At 46.0% G+C, this 26,754-nt stretch overlaps 1 non-coding gene and 6 pseudogenes across 1 annotated transcript; 6 read left to right on the top strand and 1 right to left on the bottom strand.

The window, feature by feature from the left end:
- Positions 1-8,011: 8,011 nt before the first annotated feature.
- Positions 8,012-8,130, bottom strand: LOC143958601 (5S ribosomal RNA; annotated as a pseudogene).
- Positions 8,131-8,285: 155 nt separating this feature from the next.
- LOC143958427 (5S ribosomal RNA) lies at positions 8,286-8,404 on the top strand (annotated as a pseudogene).
- A 2,395-nt stretch (positions 8,405-10,799) lies between these two features.
- LOC143958784 (5S ribosomal RNA) lies at positions 10,800-10,918 on the top strand (annotated as a pseudogene).
- Positions 10,919-11,026: 108 nt separating this feature from the next.
- On the top strand, positions 11,027-11,144 carry LOC143958559 (5S ribosomal RNA; annotated as a pseudogene).
- A 108-nt stretch (positions 11,145-11,252) lies between these two features.
- Positions 11,253-11,371, top strand: LOC143958640 (5S ribosomal RNA; annotated as a pseudogene).
- Positions 11,372-13,542: 2,171 nt separating this feature from the next.
- On the top strand, positions 13,543-13,661 carry LOC143958558 (5S ribosomal RNA; annotated as a pseudogene).
- A 333-nt stretch (positions 13,662-13,994) lies between these two features.
- LOC143958336 (5S ribosomal RNA) lies at positions 13,995-14,113 on the top strand. The gene has a single exon (XR_013270129.1). It is a non-coding gene; the product is annotated as a 5S ribosomal RNA (ribosomal RNA).
- Positions 14,114-26,754: the final 12,641 nt, after the last annotated feature.

Raw genomic sequence — 26,754 nt, 5'->3', positions numbered from 1 at the left:
GGGTAGTATATCGGGGTACCTAGCGATATAAAAACCTGGCGGTGAACCTAAAAAAATAACTAGCTACCTAGCGACACATGCAGCGATCAGAAAAATGATCGCTTAGTGACACTGGCAAAAGGGGGTGAAAGGGTTAACTCTAGGGGCAATCAGGGGGTTAAATCTTTATTGGGGGGTGATAGGGGGCTACCCTGGACCTAACACTAACTGTCCTGACAGTTTTTACTGTCACAACTGACACTGAATGCATTGATCAGTAAAGAAATGATCAATGCAATCAGTGACACTGTGACTGGGGGGGGAGGGGGGGGCGATCGGGGGGCGATCGGGGGGGCGATCGGGGGGGGGGTTTGTGTGCCTGTGTGTACCTACATGTCAGTGTAGTGTTGGTGCACACTTACTATTAGTCTTCTCCTCGTAAAGGAGGCAGACAATTCATAAAAATAAATCAATTATGTGCATTGTGTCTGAATACTGCTCTGTTGGGACCACAAAGAGCTGGAAACCAACGGGAAATCAATTGCAATATATTCTATGCTGCGCCAGGCTGGGCATGAATCAGCAGCAAAGGGCAAATTAATGGCATTGTATACAAATAATGCTACAGTGGGTTTGGGAGGGGGTCCTGTCGAAAGCCTAGCTGCAACAAATGGGCAGCAAGAAATCTATGTGCATTGCATCTGAACACTGCTCTGTTGGGACCACAGAGAGCCTGAAACGGGAAATCAGGGGCAATACATTCTATGCTGCGCCAGACTGGATATGAATCAGCAGCAAAGGGCGAATTAATGGCATTGTATAAAACCAATGCTACAGTGGGCTTGATTGTGCAACACATCATTTGCATTTCATATAACTGGCTCCCCTAGAGCAGCCAATCACTATCTGCATTGCTTATGAATGCTGCTTTGTTGGGACCACAAAAAGCATATGCGCAAGGTGAAATCATTTGCAATGCATTCTACACTGCTCCAAGTTGGGCATATAAATGAGTAGTGGAGGGGAATTAATGGCATTGTAAACAAACAATGCTTCAGTGGGCTTGATTGCACAACACATCATTTGAATTTCATATAAACCAAAGGCCGGCTCTAGTAGAGCAGCCATTTGCTATTTACATTGCCTATGAAATGTGCTCTGTTGGGACCACAGAGCATATGCGCAAGGGGAAATCACTGGCAATGCATTCTACACTGCTCCAAGGTGGGCATACTAATGAGCAGCAAACGGGTAGTTAACAGCATTATATACAAACAATGCTACAGTGGGCTTGGGAGGGGGTCCTGTCTAAATCCCGCTCTAGCAAATGGGCAGCAAGTGATATCTATGTGCATTGTGCCTGAACCCTACTCTGTTTTTGCTTGCTACTGGCTACACTATACATGGACATTACTGAATAGTTTTCATTGAAAACTTTCATATGGTTTAAATTATGGACGTTTAAACCTATTTGTGTGGGAATGGCATGTGCCATACCTTTTCCCCTATGGGGAGAAGACATCTTGACCCAGTCCCTAAAGTCTGAACCAAGAATAGGGCACGTTGATTTTGGCCTGGCCAAAGTTTGTTGGCTGTAGTATGGTGCCCTCATACTCTAACCAAGAAAAGCTAAGAACCATTCCAAGATCAAAACACCGAATTCACAGGAAGAAAGGATGAATAGTTAGAATAAGATCTGCCATTCACTTCATAGGCCATAACCAAACATTTGGACTGCCTGCCATGTTGCCCTAGAAGCAGTTGGAAGAGAGACTGAATCAGATCTAGCCCGGCCTTCTCAGAGTTTACAGAGGTGAAGGGTCCACGTGGTCAAGCATTATTATTGTTGTTTTGAACATACAAGATCAATCATCATTTTTTGACTTATATTTCACATGGGACTTTATATTGTGTCACATTATTTTTTATGATTATTTGGTTTTTCACTTTAATGGACATTTAAGTTACAGATTAATTTCTTTTGACTTCATTGGACATTTGGGTTTTCAAAGTATTTTTCACTAATGATTTTTCACATTATTTCGGTTTTTCACATTTTCCATACACACACATTTTTCCTATTAAGTCACATTTATATTTAAGAGGCCAAGCGCTGCACTTTTATTTTTTTTAGGTTCACCGCCAGGTTTTTATAGCGCTAGGTACCCCGATATACTACCCAATAACGGTTTTAACCCCCTGATTGCCCCTAGTTAACCCTTTCACCCCCTTTTACCAGTATCACTAAGCAATAGTTTTTCTGAACGCTGCATTAGTGTCACTGGTGCCGTTAGGTAGCTAGTTATTTTTTTAGGTTCACCGCCAGGTTTTTATAGCGCTAGGTACCCCGATATACTACCCAATAATGGTTTTAACCCCCTGATTGCCCCTAGTTAACCCTTTCACCCCCTTTTGCCAGTGTCACTAAGCGATCATTTTTCTGATCGCTGCATTAGTGTCACTAGTGTCGCTAGGTAGCTAGTTATTTTTTTAGGTTCACCGCCAGGTTTTTATAGCGCTAGGTACCCCGATATACTACCCAATAATGGTTTTAACCCCCTGATTGCCCCTAGTTAACCCTTTCGCCCCCTTTTGCCAGTGTCACTAAGCGATCGTTTTTCTGATCGCTGCATTAGTGCCACTGGTGCCGCTAAGTAGCTAGTTATTTTTTTAGGTTCACCGCCAGGTTTTTATAGCGCTTGGTACCCAGATATACTACCCAATAATGGTTTTAACCCCCTAATTGCCCCTAGTTAACCCTTTCACCCCCTTTTGCCAGTGTCACTAAGCGATCATTTTTCTGATCGCTGCATTAGTGTCACTAGTGTCGCTAGGTAGCTAGTTATTTTTTTAGGTTCACCGCCAGGTTTTTATAGCGCTAGGTACCCCCATATACTACCCAATAATGGTTTTAACTCCCTGATTGCCCCTAGTTAACCCTTTCACCAGCGATCACCGTATAAGTGTCACTGGTGACGCTGGTTAGCCAGTTAGTTATTTAGTTTCCCCGTCAGGTTTTTATATAGCGCCAGGGACCCCCATATACTACCTAATAAAGATTTTAACCCCCTGATTGCCCCTAGTTAACCCTTTCACCAGTGATCACCGTATAAGTGTTATGGGTGACTCTGGTTAGTTAGTTTGCTTTTTATAGCAGCAGGGTACCCACCATTTATTACCCAATAAAGGTTTAAGCCCCTGATCACCCGGTGGGTGATATCAATTAGGTTTTAGGGTCAGGGTCTGCGTCGCCCCAGGCAGCGCTAGTTTAGTGCCAGTACCGCTAACACCCACGCACAAAGCATAAACCTCCCGTAGTGGTATAGAATCGGAACAGATCAATATCTGACTGATCAGATCTATACTAGCGTCCCCAGCAGTTTAGGGTTCCAAAAAAATGCATTGTTAGCGGGATCAGCCCAGATACCTGCTAGCACTTGCGTTTTGCCCCTCCGCCCATGTTGGATTGAATTCATATAATACTTATGTAATCTGTTCATTGTTGAGGTAGCCACTTAGCCTCAAAAACCTATCACCCTATATGTGCTGAGTATACACTGAATCAGGTGCGGTTATTGTACCAGTGACTTACTCCCAGAGATGAGAATGAGGTCCATGCAGGATGCTTATTGCTGAGGAGTAACCCGAAAGAGGAGGGATGTATTCAGCACTATATTGGGGGGGGAACCATAGCTGGGATGGGTGGTGCTAATGGAGGGGACAGCAGCCTCCTGAGGAACAAACTCACAGCCATAGCTTCAGAGAAGGAGTGTGAATTTGTTACCCCGGGAGATTGGTGGCATCCTTGATAACATTCAATGAAGTTACAGAAACACTCAGGTTAGAATGGCTCCGGATTTTGTCAACCATGTTGAGAGGTTGGTAGAGAGGACAGAAACCTGTCATTGGCTCTGGCGTGCACTCGGTGGCCAACATCAAGCTGATTGTACCATCTCTGTATGAAGGGGCAGTGGCCTGATGAGTTAGCATCACCGCTCAGTAACATTTTGCCAAAACACATTGCTTACACTAATCCAAAGTAGTGGTCGAATGCCTGTATGGGCTGTACTAAGTTGGATTGTGAAAGGTGTTATGCTGTATGTTCCCATATACAGAAGTGCAGACTCGGTCTGTATATTTGGTGGCATCAATGGGCTTACTGACTGGGGATTCTATCTTGTTGCATTTGAGGCTATATCACACATGTGATCAGAGAAGATGAACGCTGGGGGCAGGTGGATATTTCCCTTTGTCGGAAGCATGACCACGATGTCCATTGTATGCCAGATCAATACGTGGGGATGAACGAGTAATGTTGGGAAGTTATTTCTCTCTGTGTTCTGGATGGAGAGATCATTGCTGGGAAGAAGGCACCCGGGTATTATTTAGGACATAGGCGAGTTTGTTTCTTTGTCCTAAAGAATACCGGTGTAGTGTTAGTCATGGAACTAGAGGGTTCCTTGAACCTAACCGTAGGTAGAGGTGCATGGTATACAATGGGCATGATCTCTGAAATACAGGCACAGGGGTGGAATTGTGTGGGTTGGGTAATTGTTGTAAACTTATATGTGTAGTTAAGCGATATTTATCTAGAAGGGTCTCCCATTTGTCTATGCAAGTTGAGGGACGATTTGACGGTAAGGTCTCTGTGTACAAGTTAGAGACTTTGCGGTCAAGTCAGAGCCCTGCAATACCGTTGTGAGCAAGCCTGCCGAATCCCAACCCGTATTTACAGTAAAGGGCTATAGGAGGTTGGGAGCGGGGTGCGTAATACATATGTATATATTATGGTAATAAGTTGATTTATTTTTGTGATAGAGTGTGACCTATGGATATTGTAGGCTAGTAATATGGGCAAGAAAGGCCCTCCTCAAGACTCGGTATTTGAAAGCTGGTTGATATGTTACTCTGAATGTGTGCTGGTGAGTGAATGGACACCCCCTGCCCGTATTGCCGTCCTGAAGATACCGAAGATCCAGAATGGTGGCATGGAAGCTGTCGCTGAAGAATGATGGTGGTGTATCACTCAGTGGCAAAGCGGCATGTGTTGGGAAGCACCACGCGGTAACACAATAATGGACTGCTCCATAGAACCTGTTTCTGCACATGTTGAAAAACACAATACGGTAAGACCATTATGGACTGTTCCACGGGAGCTGTTTCTGAAGCACATGTTGAAAACCACAACACATTACACAGCTAAGGACTGTTCCATAGGTACTGGTTCAGAAACACATGTTGGGGAGCCACACACGTTAGGACAGTTATGGACTGTTTAATAGGAACCGTGTCTGAAGAGGGGTGGTATGCGCCTTTCAGGCGCAAAGCGGCTGTTGGATTGAATTCATATAATACTTATGTTATCTGTTCATTGTTGAGGTAGCCACTTAGCCTCAAATGAATGAAGCACATGAAAGCTTTGTAATCAGAAGAACAATAGCTGGACTCGGACCCCCCCTGCTGTGATGTGTGTGTGGTTGCAGGCTTCAAAGGGAGTAAAATCAAGCTGGGTGGCTCATCGTTGAAAACACTGATCAATAGTGGACAATACAGCATGCTTCCTGAAGAATGGACATACATGTGAAGGAATGCCTCTTGGCGAAATCTATTGGATGGAAGGCAAATGGGGGCGGCTACGAGTGGGTGTGTATGTTTGTATGAAAAGGCTCACACACAGACAATGTTTTCCTGTTTGCTGTGAGACCCTGCCATGTGGTGACTCGGCCTACTTTGGGAGATGGCTCCGGCCTAAACCTCATGGTGAAGGCCCTGTCCTGGTCTGAGCCTAGCTGATGCAGCAAAGCCTCGCAGAGGACCGTGTGATAAGTATCTTTCATATTATTGTATTGTATGTTCTGAATGTAAGCTGCGTGATATTGTAATGTCCTTTTATTACTTTATGTTAGCTTTCCTAATTTAATGGGAAATAAATAAGATAATGTTTTACTAGCAGCAATGTGTGTGTTTTCATAAGTAACTTTATATCAGTGTGCTTAGTAGGGTTTTATAAATTAGATAAGTATGGGAAGAGACAAGGTAGTAATAGTTTGTAGAGCACATAATGTCTTTCAGCCCAGCCCACCCAAGTGCAGTATCGATCGATCACTGTCACTTACAAAACACTAAACACATAACTGCAGCGTTCGCAGAGTCTGGCCTGATCCCTGCGATTGCTAACAGTTTTTTGGTAGCGTTTTATATTTAAATCCGGAAGGCAGTCCGACACAATCGAAACCATGGCACGATATACATTTTTTTTACTGTTAACCTAAAATGCTTACTTCATGGTTAAACCTGGCTTAATAATAAGGTTGAATATAGACAGGCACAGGGAGAACATGCAAACTCCAGGCAGGTAGTGTCATGGTTGGGATTTAAACCAGCAACCCTTCTTACTGCTAGATGAGAGTGCTAACCACTACACCACTGTGCTGCCCAAACCACTGTGCTTCAATATCTCCAGGTCACTTAACCCCTGAATCTCTAACGCTGGCCATGCACATGTCAGTTTTTTTCATTCAGCTAGTGGGTTAAATTTAAAAAAACAACACCTGACTGGATTCCTCCATCCACACACTCAATGTGGGTGCTGGAATCCTCTCCACTGTATTATTGAATTCTGACAGCAGGAAGGCTACCTTGCTGTCAAAATATACAGATCATCTCTCCAGCCTACAGCCCTGACTGATTAGGAATATCCTGACTTCTGTTCAACCACAGTGGCCACACATGGATCCAAATTTATCTTTAGTTACTCTTATGCCGCGTACACACAATCAAACAAGCGGGTGGAAAAGTCCGGCAAACTCAAGTCCGCCGGACAATCCCCCCATGTGTAGGCTTCTGGCATACTTTTTTGACCCGAAAGTACCCGCTGGACTCGCATTTCGGCGGACAATCTAGCCACGAGTGTGCCAGTCCGCCGTACTTTTGAAATTAATGGACTTTTCCCGCCCGGAGAAAAGTCCGCTCATTTCGAGCGGGTCTCCAGGTAGAAGACGCCGCTGGCCCCGCCACCTGGTATGGACTTAAAGGGGAACCCCAACGCCAAAAAAAATCCGCGTGGGGGTCCCCCCAAGTCCACAACAGACCCTTGTCCGAGCACGCTACCCGGCCAGCCAGGAAAGGAGGGGCGAGCGAGCGTCCCCCCCCCCCTCCTGAGCCGTACCAGGCCGCGTGCCCTCAACATGGGGGGTGCCTTGGGGAAGTGGGGGCCGCGCGGCCCCCCCACCTCGAAGCACCTTGTCCCCATGTTGATGAGGACAAGGGCCTCTTCCCGACAACCCTGGCCGTTGGTTGTCGGGGTCTGCGGGCGTGGGTTTATCGGAATCCGGGAGCCCCCTTTAATAAGGGGGCCCCCGGATACCGGCCCTTCACCCTATGTGAATGAGTATGGGGTACAATGTACCCCTACCCATTCACCTGTAAAATAAAGTACAACAAAAAAAACACAACACACAAGATAAAATAATTTATTGCACAGCTCCGGGGGTCTTCCGTCTTCGGGGGTCTTCTCGCCGCACTCCTCCGCTATCTTCTTGTAGCTCTTTTACTAGCGGAGGAGTCCGGCTTTCTTCCTCGCCGCAGCCCTCTTCTTCCGACTTCGGGGGTCTTGTCCCCCCTCTTCGGTTCTTGTGCTGGGCCACCGCGCCTTCTTATAGCTCTTTTACAGGCGGTGGCCCGGTCTTCTGTCGCCGCTGTCACCTCCGCTGCCGCCGCCTTCTGTTCTGTTCTTCTCTTCTTCTTCTTCTTCAGATGTTGCCTCGTCGAGTCCTCCGCTCACAATGGCTCTGACCGGGCACACAGCGACTTATATAGGGACATCACCGGATGATGTCCCCGCCTATTATGATGTCACAGTCCCAGCATCCTCTGGGACTGGGACACCAAAATGGGCGGGGACATCATCCGGTGATGTCCCTATATAAGTCGCCGCGTGCCCGGTCAGAGCTATTGTGAGCGGAGGACTCGACAAGGCAACATCTGAAGAAGAAGAAGAAGAAGGGTCATCGAAGTCAACATATTATAAAAAAGCCTACGGCACCTGGTATTCCCAGGCGGTCTCCTATCCAGGTACTAAGCATGCCCAACCCTGCTTAGCATCCGAGATCAGACAAGATCAGGCATATTCCGGGTGATGGGGCCGTAGGCAATCTTGCTGGCCACTCTCCACCTGGGAATACCAGGTGCCGTAGGCTTTTTTTTAATATGTTATTGGCGTCGATGACCTGTTTTATTTTTCTGCTTGTTTGCCGAGGTGACCATATTGGCATTTGTCAAGAGGGTTTAGAGTTGCCAGCAGGATCCCCTACGGCCACATCACCCTGAATGCGCCCGATACCATCTGATCTTGGATGCAAAGCAGGGTCGGGCCTGGTTAGTACCAGGATGAGAGACCGCCTGGCAATACCAGGTGCCGTAGGCTAATTTTTAATATGTTGTTGGCGTCGACAACCTGTTTTAATTTTCAGCTTGTTTGCTGAGTTGACCATCTTGGCGTTTGTCAACAGGGTTTGCAGTGACCAGCAAGATGGCATATGGCTAAATCACTCTGAATGCGCCCAATCTCGGATGCTAAGCAGGGTCTGGACTGGTTAGTACCTGGATGGGAGACTGCCTGGGAATACCTGGTGCCGTTAGCTTTTTTTTAATATGTTGGCATCGACGACCTGTTTATTTTTCTGCTTGTTTGCCGAGGTGACCATCTTGGTGTTTGTCAAGAGGGTTGAGAGTGGCCGCAAGAACCCCTATGGCCACATCACCCTGAATGTGCTGATCTCATCTGATATCGATTGCTAAGCAGGGTTAGGACTGGTTAGCACCTGAATGGGAGACCGTCTGGGAAGACCAGGTGCCGTAGGCTTTTTTTTAATATGTTTTTGGCGACCTGTTTTATTTTTCTGCTTGTTTGCTGAGGTGACCATCTTGGCGTTTGTCAAGAGGGTTTAGAGTGACCAGCAAGATGGCCTACAGCTACATCACCCTGAATGCGTCCTATCTCGTCTGATTGTGGATGCTAAGCAGGGACGTGCCTGGTTAGTACCTGGATCGGAGACTGCCGGAGAATACCAGGTGCCGTGGGCTTTTTTTTATATGTTGTTGGCATCGATGACCTGTTTTATTTTACTGCTTGTTTGCCGAGGTGACCATCTTGGCGTTTGTCAAGAGGGTTGTGAGGGGCCAACGAGATCCTACAGCCCCATCACCTGGAATATGCCTGATCTCGGATGCTAAGCAAGGTTGGGCCTGGTTAATACCTTGATGGGAGACCGCTTGGGAATACCAGGTGCTGTAGGCTTTTTTTTATTATGTTGTTGGCGTCAATGACTTGTTTTATCTTTCTGCTTGTTTGATGACCATCTTGGCATTTGTCAAGAGGGTTGAGAGTGGCCAGCAACATTGCCTATGGCCACATCACCCTGAATGCACCCGATCTTGTCTGATCTTGAATGCTAAGCACGGTCAGGCCTGGTTAGTACCTGGATGGGAGACCGCCTGGGAATGAACAAATGAATGAATGAAATACTTGTATAGTGCACAATGCGAACTGAATCACCTCTAGGCGCTGTGGCGAGAATTGATCATCTGCTAAAAGAGGAAGGTCTTGAGGTTTTTCCTAAAAGCCAGGTGATTTTCTTCCAGGCGGATGTTGATTGGTAGAGCATTCCATAGCCGAGGCCCTTGGACAGCGAATCTCCGATCCCCCTTGGATTTAAGACTGCGGTTTGGTGTGTAATGATTTATTTTCTCCATTAGGTATTGCGGAGCTTCTCTATGCACGCATTTGTGGGTGAGGCAAAGGGTCTTGAACGTGATCCGATTTTTTATGGTTAGCCAATGTAAGCTCCTCAGCGAAGGAGAGATGGATTCCCAGGGTTTTTTTTCCTGTTATCAGCCTTGCCGCCGTGTTTTGGATCAGTTGTAATCGCGCAAGTTGATATTGTGGTAATCCTATGTAAAGCGAATTTGCGTAGTCCAGTGGTGAATTAATGATTGTTCCAACTACCACTGCTTTGTCATTCTTTGGGATAAAAGGGATGAGTCTGGGAAGCATGCGCAGCAGATGGTGAGATCCACTGACTACTGCTCCTATATGCGCATCCATTGACATTTGTGCGTCTAAAATAACCCCGAGACTCTTTGCTTTGGTCTTTGGGGAGATAGTCTGCCCAAAGACGGTTGGTGGAGACCAGGAGGTTTTGGTTTCGGGCTTATGATTTGGGTGTAAGATAAGAAGCTCTGTCTTTGATTCGTTCAGCTGGAGGAGTTAGTGGTCATCCAGTCCTCTATTGATTTGAGGCAGTTTTCAAGTTGTTGTTGGTGATCTTTTTTTCCATTGATCCGGAAATAAAGTTGAGTGTCGTCAGCGTAAGAGTGGAAGCAGAGATCTGAGCATCTGATGATTTGAAGGAGTGGGCGAATGTAAATGTTGAAGAGAACGGGTGACGAAGGAGAGCCTTGAGGGACTCCGCAGGTGACTGCCTTAGTTTCGGAGAGGAATTTTACTAGTTTCACTGTCTGTGACCGATTTCCTAGCAAGGACGCGAACCATTGGAGATCTATGTCTTGGACTCCGGCTACTTCTGTGAGGTGGACGAGTAGAGTATTGTGATCTACTGTATCAAACGCTGCATTTAGGTCTAGGGACATTCAGGGTGACATGGTTAGCACCTGGATGGGAAACCGCCAGGGAATACCAGGTGCCGTATTCTTTTTTTTAATATGTTGTTGGCGTCGATGACCTGTTTTATTTTTCTGCTTGTTTGCCGAGGTGACCATCTTGGCATTTGTCAAGAGGGTTGAGAGTGGCCAGAAAGATCGCCTACGACCAAATCAGCCTGAATTTGCCCGATCTCATCTGATTTTGGATGCTAAGCAGGGTCGGGCCTGTTTAGTACCTGGGTGGGATTCCGCCTGGGAATTCCAGGTGCCGTATTCTTTTTTTTAATATGTTGTTGGCGTCGACGACTTGTTTTATTTTTCTGGTTGTTTGCCAAGGTAAATATGTTGGCGTTTGTCAAGAGGGTTGAGAGTGGCCAGAAAGATCGCTTACTGTACATCACCCTGAATGCGCCCGATCTCATCTGATCTCGGATGATAAGCAGGGTCGAACCTGGTTAGTACCTGGATGGTACACTGCATGGGAATACCAGGAGCTGTAGGCTTTTTTTTTATATGTTGTTGATGTCGACAACCTCTTTTATTTTTCAGCTTTTTTGCCGAGGTGACCATCTTGGTGTTTTTCAAGAGGGTTGAGAGTGGCCAAAAAGATCGCCTATGGCCACATTGCCCTGAATGCGCCTGATCTCGTCTGATCTCGGATACTAACCAGGGTCGGGCCTGGTTAGAGCCTGGATGGAAGACCCCCTGGGAATACCAGGTGCCGTAGGCTTTTTTTTAACATGTTGTTGGCGTAGACGACTTGTTTTATTTTTCTGCTTATTTGTCGAGCTGACCATCTTGGCATTTGTCAAGAGGGTTGAGAGTGGCCAGCAAAATCGCCTACAGCCACGTCTCCCTGAATGTGCCCGAACTCGTCAGATATCGGATGCTAAGCAGGGTCTGAAATGGTTAGTACATAGATGGGAGACCACCTGGGAATACCAGCTGCCATAGGCTTTTTTTTTATATGTTGTTGGCGTCAACGACCTGTTTTAATTTTCTGCTTGTTTGCCGAGGTGACCATCTTGGTTTTTGTCAAGAGGGTTGAGAGTGACCAGCAAGATGGCCTAAAACAGGTAAAACAAATAAAATAAAACAGGTCGTTGACGCCAACAACATATTAAAAAAAAGACTACGGCACCTGGTACTCCCAGGCGGTACATACTCTGCAATACATACTCTGCAATACATACCCTGCCAATACTCTGCAATACATACTCTGCCAATACTCTGCAATACTTTATACTTACCCTGCCAATACTCTGCAATACTTACTCTGCCAATACACTGCCAATACTCTACAATACTTACCCTGCCTATACTCTGCAATACTTACCCCGCCAATACTCTGCAATACATACCCCGCCAATACTCTGCAATACTTATCCCGCCAATACCCTGGCAATACTCTGCAATACTCTGCAATACTTACCCTGCCAATACTCTGCAATACATACCCCACCAATACTCTGCAATACATACCCCGCCAATACCCTGCCAATACCCTGGCAATACTCTGCAATACTTACCCTACCAATACTCTGCAATACTTACCCTGCCAATACTCTGCAATAAATATCCTGCCAATACTCTCCAAAATACCATTTTATTTACCGTATATACTCGAGTATAAGCCGAGATTTTCAGCCTCTTTTTTGAGGCTGAAAGTGCCCCCCTCGGCTTATACTCGAGTCATCGCTGTCTGCCCGCTCGATCAGCGTGTCGAGCAGACAGACAGCGGCCATTCTACGATTCAAAAGCCGCGCCTCCGGCTCCGCCTTCGCCTGTGATAGGCGGAACACTGAATTTCCCAGCAGCCTGTGTTCCGCCTATCACTGACATCGTATCATCCTCGTACTACGGACGAGGATGATACGATGTCAGTGATAGGCGGAACACAGGCTGCTGGGAAATTCAGTGTTCCGCCTATCACAGGCGAAGGAGGAGGCGCGGCTTTTGAATTTTACAATGGCCGCCGAAGAGGGCACGGGACGGAGGCAAGGCAAGGCAAGGCAAGGCACGGCACGGCACGGGACGGGACGGGACGGAACGGAGGCAAGGCAAGGCACGACACGACGGCAAGGCACGGGACGGGACGGAGGCAAGGCAAGGCACGACACGACGGCAAGGCACGGGACGGAACGGAGGCAAGGAGGCAAGGCACGGGACGGAGGCTCGGGACAAAGGTAGGCTGGACACACACACACACACACACACACACACACACACACACACACACACACACACACACACACGGATGGGTGGATGGATGGAGACACACACACGGATGGGTGGATGGATGGAGACACACACAGGGATGGGTGGATGGATGGAGACACACACACACAGGGATGGATGGATGGATGGAGACACACACACACAGGGATGGATGGATGGATGGACACACACACACACAGGGATGGATGGACGGACACACAGGGATGGACGGACACACAGGGATGGACGGACACACAGGGATGGACGGACACACACACAGGGATGGACAGGCATGTCTCACCCTCGGCTTATACACGAGTCAATAAGTTTGCCAGTTTTTTTGGGGGTAAATTGGGGGCCTCGGCTTATATTCGGGTCGGCCTATACTCGAGTATATACGGTATTTGTTTTGTTTGTATTACATATTAAATAGATATTAAAGAGGTATGTTCTCATCTGAAAACAGTATTTCTTTTGGATAATCAAACCTATAACTGACTGGAGAAAAACAAATGTCACTTGTAGACAAACCTACACTATTTTTCAAGGCGGGGTCTGGGGAGGGACAATGGGTGGGGCCAGGGGTGGGGCTAAATGAGGGACCAGGGGCGGGGCCAGGGTGGAGCTGAAGGGGGCCCCATCAGGTAGGCTGTACGGGGCCCCATGATTTCTATCAGCGGCCCTGCCTACGGCCATATCACCCTGAATGCGCCAGATCACATCTGATTTCAGATGATAAGCAGGGTCGGTCCTGGTTAGTACCTGGATAGGAGACCGCTTGGGAGTACTAGGTGTAGTAGGCTTTTTTAAATATGTTGCTGTCATCAACGTCCTGTTGAATTTTTCTGCTTGTTTGCCGAGGTGCCCATCTTGGCGTTTGTCAAGAGGGTTGAGAGTGGCCACCAAGATCGCATATGGCCACATCACCCTGAATGCACTCAAGCTCGTTTGATCTCAGATGCTAAGCAGGGTCATGCCTGGATAGTACCTGGATGGGAGACCGCCTGGGAACACTAGGTGTAGTAGGCTTTTTTAAATATGTTGCTGTCATCAACGTCCTGTTTTATTTTTCTGCTTGTTTGCCAAGGTGACCATGTTGGCGTTTGTCAGGAGGGTTGAGAGTGGCCAACAAGATCGCCTACGGCCACATCTCCCTGAATGCGATCGATCTCGTTTGATCTCGGATGCTAAGCAGGGTCGGACCTGGTTAGTACCTGGATGGGAGACCGCATGGGAATACCAGGTGCCGTAGGCTTTTTTAATATGTTGTTGGCGTCGACGACCTGTTTTATTTTTCTGCTTGTTTGCCGAGGTGACCATCTTGGCGTTTGTCAAGAGGGTTGAGAGTGGACAGCAAGATTGCCTACGGCCATATCACCCTGAATGTGTAATACTGATATATATATTTGGTTATAATGTTTGTTGTAAAATGTATTTATATGCATTAAGTTATTTTGTTTCTAAGAATTTTGTATTTTCATCTGCTGGTAATAAAAAGGCTGCTATGGCCATTCGACTCCAAAGAGAATGTGTCGTCTGGTCAATCATAAGTTATTTACCAACCAGGTAAGGAGTACCTTTTAACTCTTCTCTGAAAAAGTAATAACATGTGGTTGTTCTAGACCAGAGATCTCCAAAAGTTCCAGTGTACTGCCTGTGGCACAGGGGAGTAGAAAATGTCTCAGCATTGGGGGTAAGCAATAATTTAGGATTGGAGTGCAAGCCTGTGATCAGTAGGACAAAATATTGCCCCATCCTTGTTGGGGGTCAGTGTATTTATGACAGTTGGTTGTCGGTAGAAAGAATAGTGCCCCAAGAGCCACAGTTTGAAGACCCATGGTCAAGATCAATAATGATCATCAGATGATTGATGGTGTAAATGTAGACAGGCTGTAATAGAATCAAGCTGTAGAAAATCCCAATGAAAATGCAAAGGAGACTGAATCAAGTGAAAAAATAAATTATATAATCTATATCTATATCTCTATCTATCACATCTTGACATATGGTGCTTACCTGTGCACTGCAGTAAATACATTGCATCTCCAGAAAGGCCAGGGATAACCACTCTGCACGTATGTTGCAGTAATCCCACTTAAACTGTATCAAGTCTAGAATCAAGGCTGTGATAGAATAAAACCCCAATGAAAAAGCAAAGGAGACTGAATAAAGTGGAAAAAAAGATAGAAAACATTTTGACATGGTGCCTACCTGTGCACTGCAATAAAAAAAGACATTGCGTCTCCAGGGATATCCACTGTAGAGCCACTCTGAAAGATACCCACACATACGTTTACAGAAGCACTGTGTCCATAAATGGATGTTGGAGTAATCCAACTTTATTGAAGAATCAAGCTAAAAATTGTGGTATTTTTCAGAAAGTATTGGATCTAACAGTCAGTCAATCGCAGACAGGTGACTGCTAGAGTAGGCCATAGGCTGCCAACCCCAACACTCTAGAGCATCAAAGACAGTGCAATTAGAATCAGGACTATTTGGGAAAATGAGCCAATGCCAGCAATGTACAGAACAGGCAGCCGAGTAGGTAAAAAAAAATACTCGGTAGTGCTGGCTGCAGTGTCTGACGGAGCAATATCAACTATACTCTGCCCATTATTCCTGCAAGCAGCATAACCGATAGAAAAAGTAAATTCAGGTCAGTGTCTTAACCACTTGCCGACCGCCGCACGACGATATACGTTGACAGAATGGCACGGGCAGGCATATGGGCGTACCTGTATGTCCCTGCCTTCCCGCGGGTGGGGGGCCCAATCGGGCCCCCCCGGTGCCAGTGGCGGTTGGTATCCGTGCAGGAGCGATCCGGGATGAGGGGGCGGCCATTCATTCATGGCCACCCCCTCGCAATCGCTCCTGACGAATGGAAGTGAAGCATTGCATCACTTCCTCTCCTGTAATGTAAACACAGGCAGAGGAAGTGTTGTAATCTCTCCTCCGTGTCGGTATTTTTCGTTCCGGCACCGAGGAGAGAGGATCCGTGAGTTGCACCAACACGACACTACACAGTAGAACATGCCAGGCTCACTCACACCCCTCCTTCACCCCCCGATCACCCCCCCAATTACCCCTGCCCCCCCCAGTCACAGTGACACCAATTGCATTTTTTTTTTTTTTTTGCATTGGTGTCATTTGTAACTGTAATAACTGTTAGGGCAGTTAGGGTTAGCCCCCTTTAGTTCTAATGTACCCCCCTAACCCCCCCAATAAAGGTTTAACCCCGTGATCACCCCCTGTCGCCAGTGCCACTAAGGCTGGGTTCACATTGCAGCGGTTTATGAGAACGGATGTGATTCGCACCGCACTGCAGTGCAAATCACATCCGATCTCTGTGCGATTCGAGTTCAGCCATACAGATAGTATGGCTGAATTCGCGCCGCACCCACCGCAAACTCGCACGGGACCCTTTTTTTGGTCCGCAGCAGAATCAGATCGCATGGGTGTACACACCATGCGATTCGAGTTTGCAGATCGCACTGCGATATGCGAACTGATCTGGGGGTGTCATTAACATTTCACTGACACTCCCAGCAGTTCGCATAGGGCAGTGTGAACTGCCGCCGGGAGGCATGCGATGCGGGAACCCGCCGCGGATTCGTGGCGTTCCCGCATCGCTCCAGTGTGAACCCAGCCTAATAAGCGATCGTTTTTCTGATCGCTGTATTAGTGTCACAGGTGACGCTAGTTAGGCAGGTAGGTATTTAGGTTCGCCGCAGCTTTTTATAGCGCCAGGGACCCCCATATACTACCGCATAAAGCCCCCTGATTGCCCCCTAGTTAACCCTTTCACCAGTGATCACCATATAACTGTTACAGGTGACGCTGGTTGGTTAGTTATTTTTTTATAGTTTCAGGGCACCCGCCATTTATTACCTAATAAAGGTTTAACCCCCTGATCACCCGGCGGGTGTCATTTGTGACTGTAATAACTGTTAGGGCAGTTAGGGTTAGCCCCCTTTAGTCCTAAGGTACCCCCCTAACCCCCCCAATAAAGGTTTAACCCCGTGATCACCCCCCGTCGCCAGTGTCACTAAGGCTGGGTTCACATTGCAGCGGTTTATGATAACGGATGTGATTCGCACCGCACTGCAGTGCAAATCACATCCGATCTCTGTGCGATTCGAGTTCAGCCATACAGATAGTATGGCTGAATTTGCGTCGCACCCGCCGCAAACTCGCACGGGACCCTTTTTTTGGTCCGCAGCAGAATCGGATCGCATGGGTGTTCACACCATGCGATCCGAGTTTGCAGATCGCACTGCGATATGCGAACTGATCTGGGGGTGTCATTAACATTTCACTGACACTCCCAGCAGTTCGCATAGGGCAGTGTGAACTGCCGCCGGGAGGCATGCGATGCGGGAACCCGCCGCGGATTCGTGGCGTTCCCGCATTGCTCCAGTGTGAACCCAGCCTAATAAGCGATCGTTTTTCTGATCGCTGTATTAGTGTCACAGGTGACGCTAGTTAGGCAGGTAGGTATTTAGGTTCGCCGCAGCTTTTTATAGCGCCAGGGACCCCCATATACTACCGCATAAAGCCCCCTGATTGCCCCCTAGTTAACCCTTTCACCAGTGATCACCATATAACTGTTACAGGTGACGCTGGTTGGTTAGTTATTTTTTTATAGTTTCAGGGCACCCGCCATTTATTACCTAGTCTCACTAGTGTACCCCTAAATTTAGGGGTGTCTACTTTCCAAAATGGGGTCATTTGGGGGGGTTTGTGCCATCTTGGCATTTTATGGCCTTCAAAACTGTAACGCCCTTAGAAAGCCTGAAGGCGGTGCTTGGTTTTCGGGGCCCCGTACGTGGCTAGGCTCCCAAAAAGTCCCACATATGTGGTATCCCCGTACTCAGGAGAAGCAGCAGAATTTATTTTGGGGTGTCATTTCACATATGCCCATAGCATATGTGAGCAATATATAATTTAGTGACAACTTTGTGAAAAAAAATAAAAATAAATAAAAGTTTGTAATTTTCCCGCAACTTGTGGCAAAATATAAAATATTCCATGGACTCAACATGCCTCTCAGCAAATAGCTTGGGGTGTCTACTTTCTAAAATGGGGTCATTTGTGGGGGTTTTGTGCCATCTTGGCATTTTATGGCCTTCAAAACTGTAATAGGTAGTGAGAATTGAAATCAAAAATTTACGCCCTTAGAAAGCCTGAAGGCGGTGCTTGGTTTGTGTAAAATAAATAAAAAAAATTTTTGTCATTATTCAATCGCTTGAGGCAAAAAAATAAAATATTTAATGGGCTCAACATGCCTCTTATCAATTTCCTTAGGGGGTCTACTTTCCAAAATGGGGTCATTTGGGGGGGTTTTGTACTGCCCTGCCATTTTAGCACCTCAAGAAATGAGATAGGCAGTCGTAAACTAAAAGCTGCGTAAATTTCAGAAAACGTACCTTAGTTTGTAGATGTGACAACTTTTGCGCAAACCAATAAATATACAGTTATTGACTTTTTTTACCAAAGACATGTGGCTGAATACATTTTGGCCTAAATGTATAACTAAAATTGAGTTTATTGGATTTTTCTAATAACAAAAAGTAGAAAATATCATTTTTTTTTTCAAAATTTGCGGTCTTTTTACGTTTATATCGCAAAAAATAAAAATCGTATAGTCAGTTTAATACCTTTAAAAGAAAGCTCTATTTGTGGGAAAAAAAGGACGCAAATTTTGTTTGGGTACAACATTGCATGACCGCGCAATTACCAGTTAAAGCAGCGCAGTGCCAAATTGTAAAAAGACCTCTGGTCATTGACCAGCAAAATGGTCCGGTCTGAAAGTGGTTAAGCATATCACTGGGCATAATAAGCAGCTATACTTAGCAATGAACATAATAGCACCTAGAAAACAAAAATGGAGCTAACAGCTATTATGCCACTTTCACACTGATGAGGTGCAGTTTACCAGCATTTTGTGGGGTGTTTTATTTATTTATTTATTTTTTTGCAAAAACTTCAAATAACCCAAGCACATGTTTGAAAGGATCCTAAAAAAATAACTTCCAAGAAAATAATTTAAAATACAGAATTAGTGTCATCTTCCATACAGAGCCGCTGGCAGAGGTGTGCATCAGTGTCATGCTGGCTGGCCATAGAAGTGGGTACACAAGCACGGACACAAATGCATGTAATCTTGGACAGGCAAACTGGAGCAGGCACACACCTGACAGCATCTCTGGATGGTGGATTATCGCAATCTACCCTCTGTATGAGCCTTGATAGGGCTGGGAACAACTGGACTGGTACAAGATAACCTTTCTATGGTATAAAGAATCACTGTAAGATAACATTTTAACTATGTTTTTAAACCTATGCATTTTTTTAATTGATAATTTAAGAAGAATTTTACTGTAAACCTGAAAGTGGGTCTAACTATTCTCCATTTTACTGGAAAAAAATAAATAAAAAACCCCCCACAAACCACACCTGGGCACCTCTCTACCCATTTTTTTATTTTTTTCAGCCATTATCAGTTTTGTCAAAGAACTTCTTGTAATGGCTCTAACTACCTAGAACTCTACACATAGGGTTATTTGTGAAGTAAATGTAGCCCATTGTACATGAAACCTTAAGCATGAAAGTACTGCGTTTTTTGCCACAATTTGCATTTCTTCAATTTTTTTTTCACTGTATATAGCTGGTTGCTAAGCAACCACAGTGTAAAAAATAAATAAAAATAAGCAAAATGCGGTAAAAACGTGTGTCCAAAAATGCGGCAAGCACCGCAAAAGGCACTGCAGAAACGCTCAAAAGCAACATGCATAGATGGGAACTCAGCCTTAGATGTTCCTGCTTCAAAAGAGTTTTAGGCTCAGTTCACACTGGTGCGATGTGGGAAACTCTGTGAATCCAGTGCACCTGAATTGCCAGCAGTTCACACTGCCCTCGGCGAACCACTGCATGTGTCGATACAAAGTTGACTCCCGGATTGGATCACAGTGAAAACTGTGAATTCAGACAGGAATCAGATCGCATGGGCGTGAATACCCATGGGATCCATTTCTGGTTCAGATTAAAAAAGAGTCTTGCACGAGTTTGCTCAGAATGCAATGCAAATTCAGCCATACCATTTGTAAGGCTATTCAGCCAAACAAACTGGTTGCATTTGCATCACATGTGATCTGCACAGCAATGCGGTGCAAATTGCATGCAATATCTGGCATTGCACCCAATGTGAACCAAGCCTTGGTGGCATTGTATATGCATTTTGAGCATCTAATTGGCTCCTGGATGCACACAATTCTATTTTCTCTCAAAGCAACTGACTGCACCTAAAATGCATTCAAAACCAGTGTGCATACCCTTTCACACTAGGGCGGTGCGGGTGTCGGCGGTAAAGTGCTGCTATTTTTAGCGGGGCTTTACCGTCGTTTTAGCGACGGTATGCGGCCACTAGTGGGGCAGTTTTAACCCCCGCTAGCGGCCAAAAAGGGTTAATTTCAATGAGTAGGAGCGGTGAATAAACCGCTCCAAAGATGCGGCTAGCAGGACTTTTTTCACTGCTCTGCTAGCGCACCACTCCAGTGTGAAAGCCCTCCGGCTTTCACACTGGAGTGAAAGGGGCTGTTTTTTTCAGGCGCCACATAAGTGCTATTTTTAGCGCTGTAGCTCCTGAAAACCACCCCAGTGTGAAGAGGGCCTTAGGCTCGATTCACATCTATGCATGTTGCTTTTGAGCGTTTTTGCAGTGCTTGTTGCGTTTTTGGACATGCGTTTTTGCCGCGTTTTTATTTTTTTTTCTTCTCTGTGGTTGCTTGCCAACCAGCTATATACAGTGGAAAAAAACTGCAAATCGCAGTAAAAATGCAGTGCTTGCGTTTTTTGATGCAGCTCCATTGACTTCTATTACATGAAAAAACGCTGCATTTTTGCATGAAAAAAATGCCCCGCCCTTTCCAAAAATGCCGAGGCACAAAAATGCATTGATGTGAACATGTTCCATAGGAACCCATGTTAAAAAAAAAATGTCCCTGCATTTCTGCAAAATGCATCAAAAAACGCGTTAGTGTGAATCCAGCCATAAAATCCATTATATTTTATTTAGAAATTTCCTCTAAATGACTATAGATGCAGCCTTGACAGTGCCAGTGTAAATGAGGCCTAATAGTCAATAGTCTGGTGTAAAATGCATAAAAAAGCACACCTATGCTTTTTTTTTTGTGCATTTTCAGTTTTGCATAAATACCCTACAGTCCATTTAACATGGTTTCCTATGGATGTAGTTCACATCTGTGCATTTTTTGGAAAGGGCCAGGGATTTTCTGTTTTTTGGTTACATTAGATGGTTTAACCACTTCCCGACCAGCGCACGACGATGTACGTCGACAGAATGGCACGGGCAGGCATATTGGCGTACAGGTATGTGCAATATTCAATGGCGCCCTGCCATCGGGAGCGTGCCGCCGGCGGCGCGCTCCCGCGCTGGTCGGGACCCCCGTGAGTCCGGTTGCGGGACCCGCGGACTCGATCGCCGCGGGCATCCCCGCGATCGTCTCACGGATCGGTCGAATGGAGGAAATGCCGAGTAAACAGCATTTCTCCATTCTGCCTAGCAACTAGTGACGCTGATCTCTGCTCCATGTGATTGGAGCAGAGATCAGGCCGCGTACACACGCGCGGACTGTTCGCCCAACCTTGTCCGCTGAACAGTGTTTGGGCGGACAGTCCGCTCGTGTGTGGGGCTTCAGCGGACAGTTTCAGCGGACAGTTGGACGAACAAGGTCTTACGGAAATTCCGAAAAACTGTCCGCTGAAACAAGGTTTCAGCGGACTGTTCGCTCGTGTGTAGGCTTGTTCGGCCAACTAAGTCTCGCGCATGCTCAGAAAGGATTTCCACGTCGGAAGGTTGCATTGCAGTGTATAGGACGTCGTATTTTTCGTCCCGTCGTACGTGCCGTTCACGTCATCGCGCACGGTTTCAGCAAACTGTTCGTCCGTCGTGTGTGGCCATGTCCGTCCATGCTAAGTTTGAGCGGACTGTTTGCCGAAACTGTTGGACGGACAAAGTTGGGCGAACAGTCCGCGCGTGTGTACGCGGCCTCAGTGTTCACTAAATGAAAGCCCAACCCCCCCACAGTTAGTAACACACCCCTAGGAACACATAACCCCTACACTGCCACCCACTGGTTAACCCCTTCACTGCCAGTGTCATTTACACAGGAATCACTGCATTTATATAGCAGTGATTACTGTGTAAATGACAATGGTCCCAAAAATGTGTCAAAAATGTCCGATGGGTCCCCCACAATGTCGCAGTCACAATAAAAATCACTGATCGCCGCCATTACTAGTAAAAAAAAAATAATAAAAAATTATTAATAAAAATGCTATAAAACTATCCCTATTTTGTAAACGATATAACTTTTGCGCAAACCAATCAATAATCGCTTATTGTGATTTTTTTGACCAAAAATATGTAGAAGAATATGTATCGGCCCCTAAACTGAGGGAAAAAAATGTTTTTTTATATATTTTTGGGCGATATTTATTATAACAAAAAGTAAAAAATAATGTGTTTTTTTCAAAATTGTCGCTCTATTTTTGTTTATAGCGCAAAAAATAAAAACCGCAGGGGTGATCAAATACCACCAAAAGAAAGCTCTATTTGTGGGAAAAAAAGAACATCAATTTTGTTTGGGAGCCACGTCGCACGACCGCGCAATTGTCAGTTAAAGCGACGCAGTGCCGAATCGCAAAAAGTGGTCTGGTCTTTGACCAGCAAATTGGTCCGGTCTGAAAGTGGTTAAATGATCTAAAGATGTGCATTGAAAAATGCTAAATACGCCTGCAATATGCAAACTGCAACCTGCACAAGTGTGAATCAGACCTTGGACAGATTTAGAAGCTGCAGTGTGCATGGGCACTTAGGCTGGATTCACGCCTGTGCATTTTGGAGATTTGTACTACAGAACGTGTTCCATATGAAAACATGTTAAGTGGACTGTAATGAAAATCTGCAGAATGCAAAAAGCACAAAAAATGCATGGGTGTGAATCAAGCCTTATAGCGTATGAAGAAAAAACTATCCAAGGAAAAACCCTTACCTTTTTTTTTATGTATAGGTTTTGCTTGCAAAAGCTTTCTTCTGTCTCCCAGGATGCCAGTTTTTCAGACAAGAGATTGGCAGCATTTTTTTAAAATTGGAGCACTGGCCTTTGCTTGTGACCAGACAGTGAACCCTAACTTGTTACAATGTTGTATCCTCCTATCAGGACAGGGATGGACAACAAACCAACCAAAGATGGAAGACATCCTTGAAAGCTGGAAACCCAACATGGACAGGGGGAAGGCTAAAGAAGAAATGGACCTAGAAAGTCACATCGCCTTACAAGACTGGAAGGGGCTTGCCATTATAAAAGACCGTGTTGGAAACACTGGGGAGACGGTCTTTATGACCTTACCATTCAAGAAAGGTGAGGTAAGACGGAGCAAAAAGCTTAAGCAGCCATCCTCTCTCTAGGCAAGCCACGCCCTCCCGGCATTTTTATTTTAATATGTTGTTGACGTCGACGACCTGTTTTATTTTTCTGCTTGTTTGCAGAGGTGACCATCTTGGCGTTTGTCAAGAGGGTTGAGAGTGGCCAGCAAGATTGCCTACAGCCACATAACCCTGAATGCACCCGATCTTGTCTGATCTTCAATGCTAAGCAGGGTCAGGCTTGGAGTGCACTTGCACTGGGGCAGTGCACTTGCGGGATGTTAGAAAAATTCCTCCAAGCAGCATTTTTGAGCGGCTTGGAAGCACTGTATTTAGAGCTTTCAAAATGCCCCTGCCCATTGAGTAGGTGGGGCTTTTTACTTTTTCTACCTTTCCATTTTTAAAGCGGGAGTCCGCCGGGACTCCGCGTTTTTTTTTTTTTTTTTTAAGTCAGCAGTTACAAATACTGCAGCTGCTGACTTTTAAAATAGTGACACTTACCTGTCCAGCGCGCCCGCGATGTCGGCACCCGAAGCCGATCTCTAGATCGACACTCGAGTGCTGCCGCCGCCATCTTGGGTATGGGAATCAGGAAATGGAGCCTTTCGGCTTCATTTCCCGGTTCCCTACTGCGCATGCGCGAGCCGCGCTGCGCAATGAGGACGGTCCCCGCTGCCTCTGGGATCTGTGTGTTTCCCAGCAGGCAGCGGGGCACTTGCTGAAGGGGGCAGGCACTTGCGGAAAGGGGCGTAATGTACGCCCCTTTCCGCAGAGAGCTAGCCCGGAAGTGGGTACAGTTACCTGGATTATCCAGGTAACTGCACCCCCCTCCCCCCTGAAAGGTGCCAATTGTGGTGCCGGAGGGGGGGAGGAATCCGATGAGCGGAAGGTCCATTTTAGGGTGGACCTCCGCTTTAAATGCAACTCATAAACAGAGTGATCATCGCTGAGCTAGCAGTCTGTCAAAATGGACATGCCATGTGTGAAAGGCACCTAACATTAATAATGTACTATCAGCCTTAAAGTGGTTGTAAACTAATTTTTTTAACTTTTACCTACAGGAAAGCCTATAATAAGGCTTGACAGTGTGTACTATCAAAAATTGTGTAAAAAATCATCAAACTTAAAACACATAAAAAGTCCAAAAGGAGGGAAGCACAAAGGTATGAATTTAGTCCATTGAAGTGACTCTTTACAAACACCCTTCAGATGTATAGCAGGTGCGCCCAAAGAGAAAGTTCTATCCACCACCTATTTCAATGAGGCTTACCAGCTGCCAAGATCTCTTTTTAGGGAGATCGTACAAGCATGAAGAAAAACGATCGTTCCTGGTCTCTCCAATGGGTTCTGCTGGCGTCTCCACCTCTTATATCTCTTTCTTACAGCGTCTCACATTCCACCGTAATTATTAGGTAAAAAAAGAAAGAAAGGCTCCCATAGCGTAATTCCGCATAAAATTTTTAATCCGAACGAAATAAAAGTAAAACAAACTCACAAATTTCCAGTTGAGTACAAGCGTAAGTACAATCACGAGCCGGCCGGCTCTCTCCTATTAACACTGCCCGTCCTTCCTGGTCAACGGGGAATGGCGGTAACGTCAGCACGCCGCTCACCCTGACGTTACCGCCATTCCCCGTTGACCAGGAAGGAGGTATGATGGTTTTAAAAATGTGAGCCACCATCATCATGTGCATTGCTGCTGGAAATGACAAAGGGCCATGTAACTTTGTTAAAAAAAAAAATAGCCCACATTCACATTGAGTCGATTTGACTATTGCCGGCAATGGCACCGTCCAAATTGGTGCAACGCCGACTTTGTTGTAATGCCTGTACTACTTTTGGTGACTTCAAGGGTGATTTGAAGGGATTTATTTGTATGAACCCACATAAATGTCTGAAAAATCAACCCAAAGTCTCACTGCATGCAGTTCCGTGCGCTTTTTTATGCATTATATGCATACACAGTGTTTTCCATGTATTCCAATGGCTCTAGTTCACACCAGTGCAGTCAGTTCCAGTCAGTTTACCATGCAGAAACTGACGAACTGACTGCATTGGTGTGAACTAGAGCCATTGGAATACATGGAAAATGTATTAGATAAATATGCTTTTTTAGCGCAGAGAAAATCACACAGAACGGCATCTGGTGTGAACTGGCCCTAAGCCTAGGTTCACACTGCTGCAATGTAGGAACAAGTGCAATTCCAGCATTTGTTCCCACATCGCTCCTCTCCCACAGGCAGTTCACACTGGCTTCTGCAAACCACGGCAGATGTCATTACATTGTTATTGACACCACCAGATTAGTTCACAGATCGCAGTGTGAACTGTGAACTTGCATAGGTAAGAACACCTATGCCATCCGATTTTCAGTGTGGGAGGGGGTCCCATTACTTTTGTTTTTCCCTGTGAATTTAATGTGAGTTCAGACATACAACTGTGTGCCTGTACTGGCATTACATAGAAAGCGCATGTGATTCGACACCTGCAGTGCGGGGGCGAATCACATGCTATGTCTGAGATCGCAGCAGTGTGAAACTGGGCTAAAACTTAAAATTTCAGGTACTAAGGCAGAAAATTAAAACGACATCTATTAAAGCGGGAGTCCACCGGGACTCCGCGTTTTTTTTTTTTTAAAAGCCAGCAGCTACAAATACTGCAGCTGCTGACTTTTAAAATAGTGACACTTACCTGTCCAGCGCGCCCGCGATGTCGGCACCCGAAGCCGATCTCTAGGTCGTCTGTCGGGTCCTGCCGCCGCCATCTTGGGTATGGGAATCAGGAAATGGAGCCTTTCGGCTTCATTTCCCGGTTCCCTACTGCGCATGCGTGAATCGCGCTGCGCAATAAGGACGCTCCCCGCTGCCTCTGGGATCTGTGTGTTTCCCAGCAGGCAGCGGGGCACTTGCGGGAAGGGGTGGGCACTTGCGGAAAGAGGCGTAAGTTACGCCCCTTTCCGCAGAGAGCTATCCCGGAAGTGGGTGCAGTTACCTGGATTATCCAGGTAACTGCACCCCCCTCCCCCCTGAAAGGTGCCGATTGTGGCACCGGAGGGGGGGAGGGTTCTGATGAGCGGAAGGTCCACTTTAGGGTGGACCTCCGCTTTAAAATGAGTTCTATGATTTGCATATTTGGGGAGAATTGTTTTTGCGCGTAAAGAGATTAGACTTTTATAACGTGACAATTATGAAGCAATTTGAGACTCAGATGTCTGTTTCAGTAGAACATATACATCAACATTGAAGAGCAATACTGAACAGGTGTGATATTATTTATTTATTTATTTTTTAATGCTAATGAGGCATGATGTCCCAGACTTGTCACAGACAAAGGTGGAGACGAGAAATCAAAAAAAGATAGACTCAGACCTTAAAGTGGTTCTGCACCTAAAATAAAAATATTAAAAGCCAGTAGCTACTAATATTGCAGCTGCTGACTTTTAATAAAAT

The sequence above is a fragment of the Lithobates pipiens genome, unplaced genomic scaffold (genome assembly GCF_037356315.1).
Source record: "Lithobates pipiens isolate NorthernLeopardFrog02 unplaced genomic scaffold, aLitPip1_a1.2 Scaffold_61, whole genome shotgun sequence".
NCBI classification, from domain to species: Eukaryota; Metazoa; Chordata; class Amphibia; order Anura; family Ranidae; genus Lithobates; species Lithobates pipiens.
Note: the sequence above shows the minus strand (reverse complement) of the source record. Positions and strands in the feature narration are given on the sequence as shown.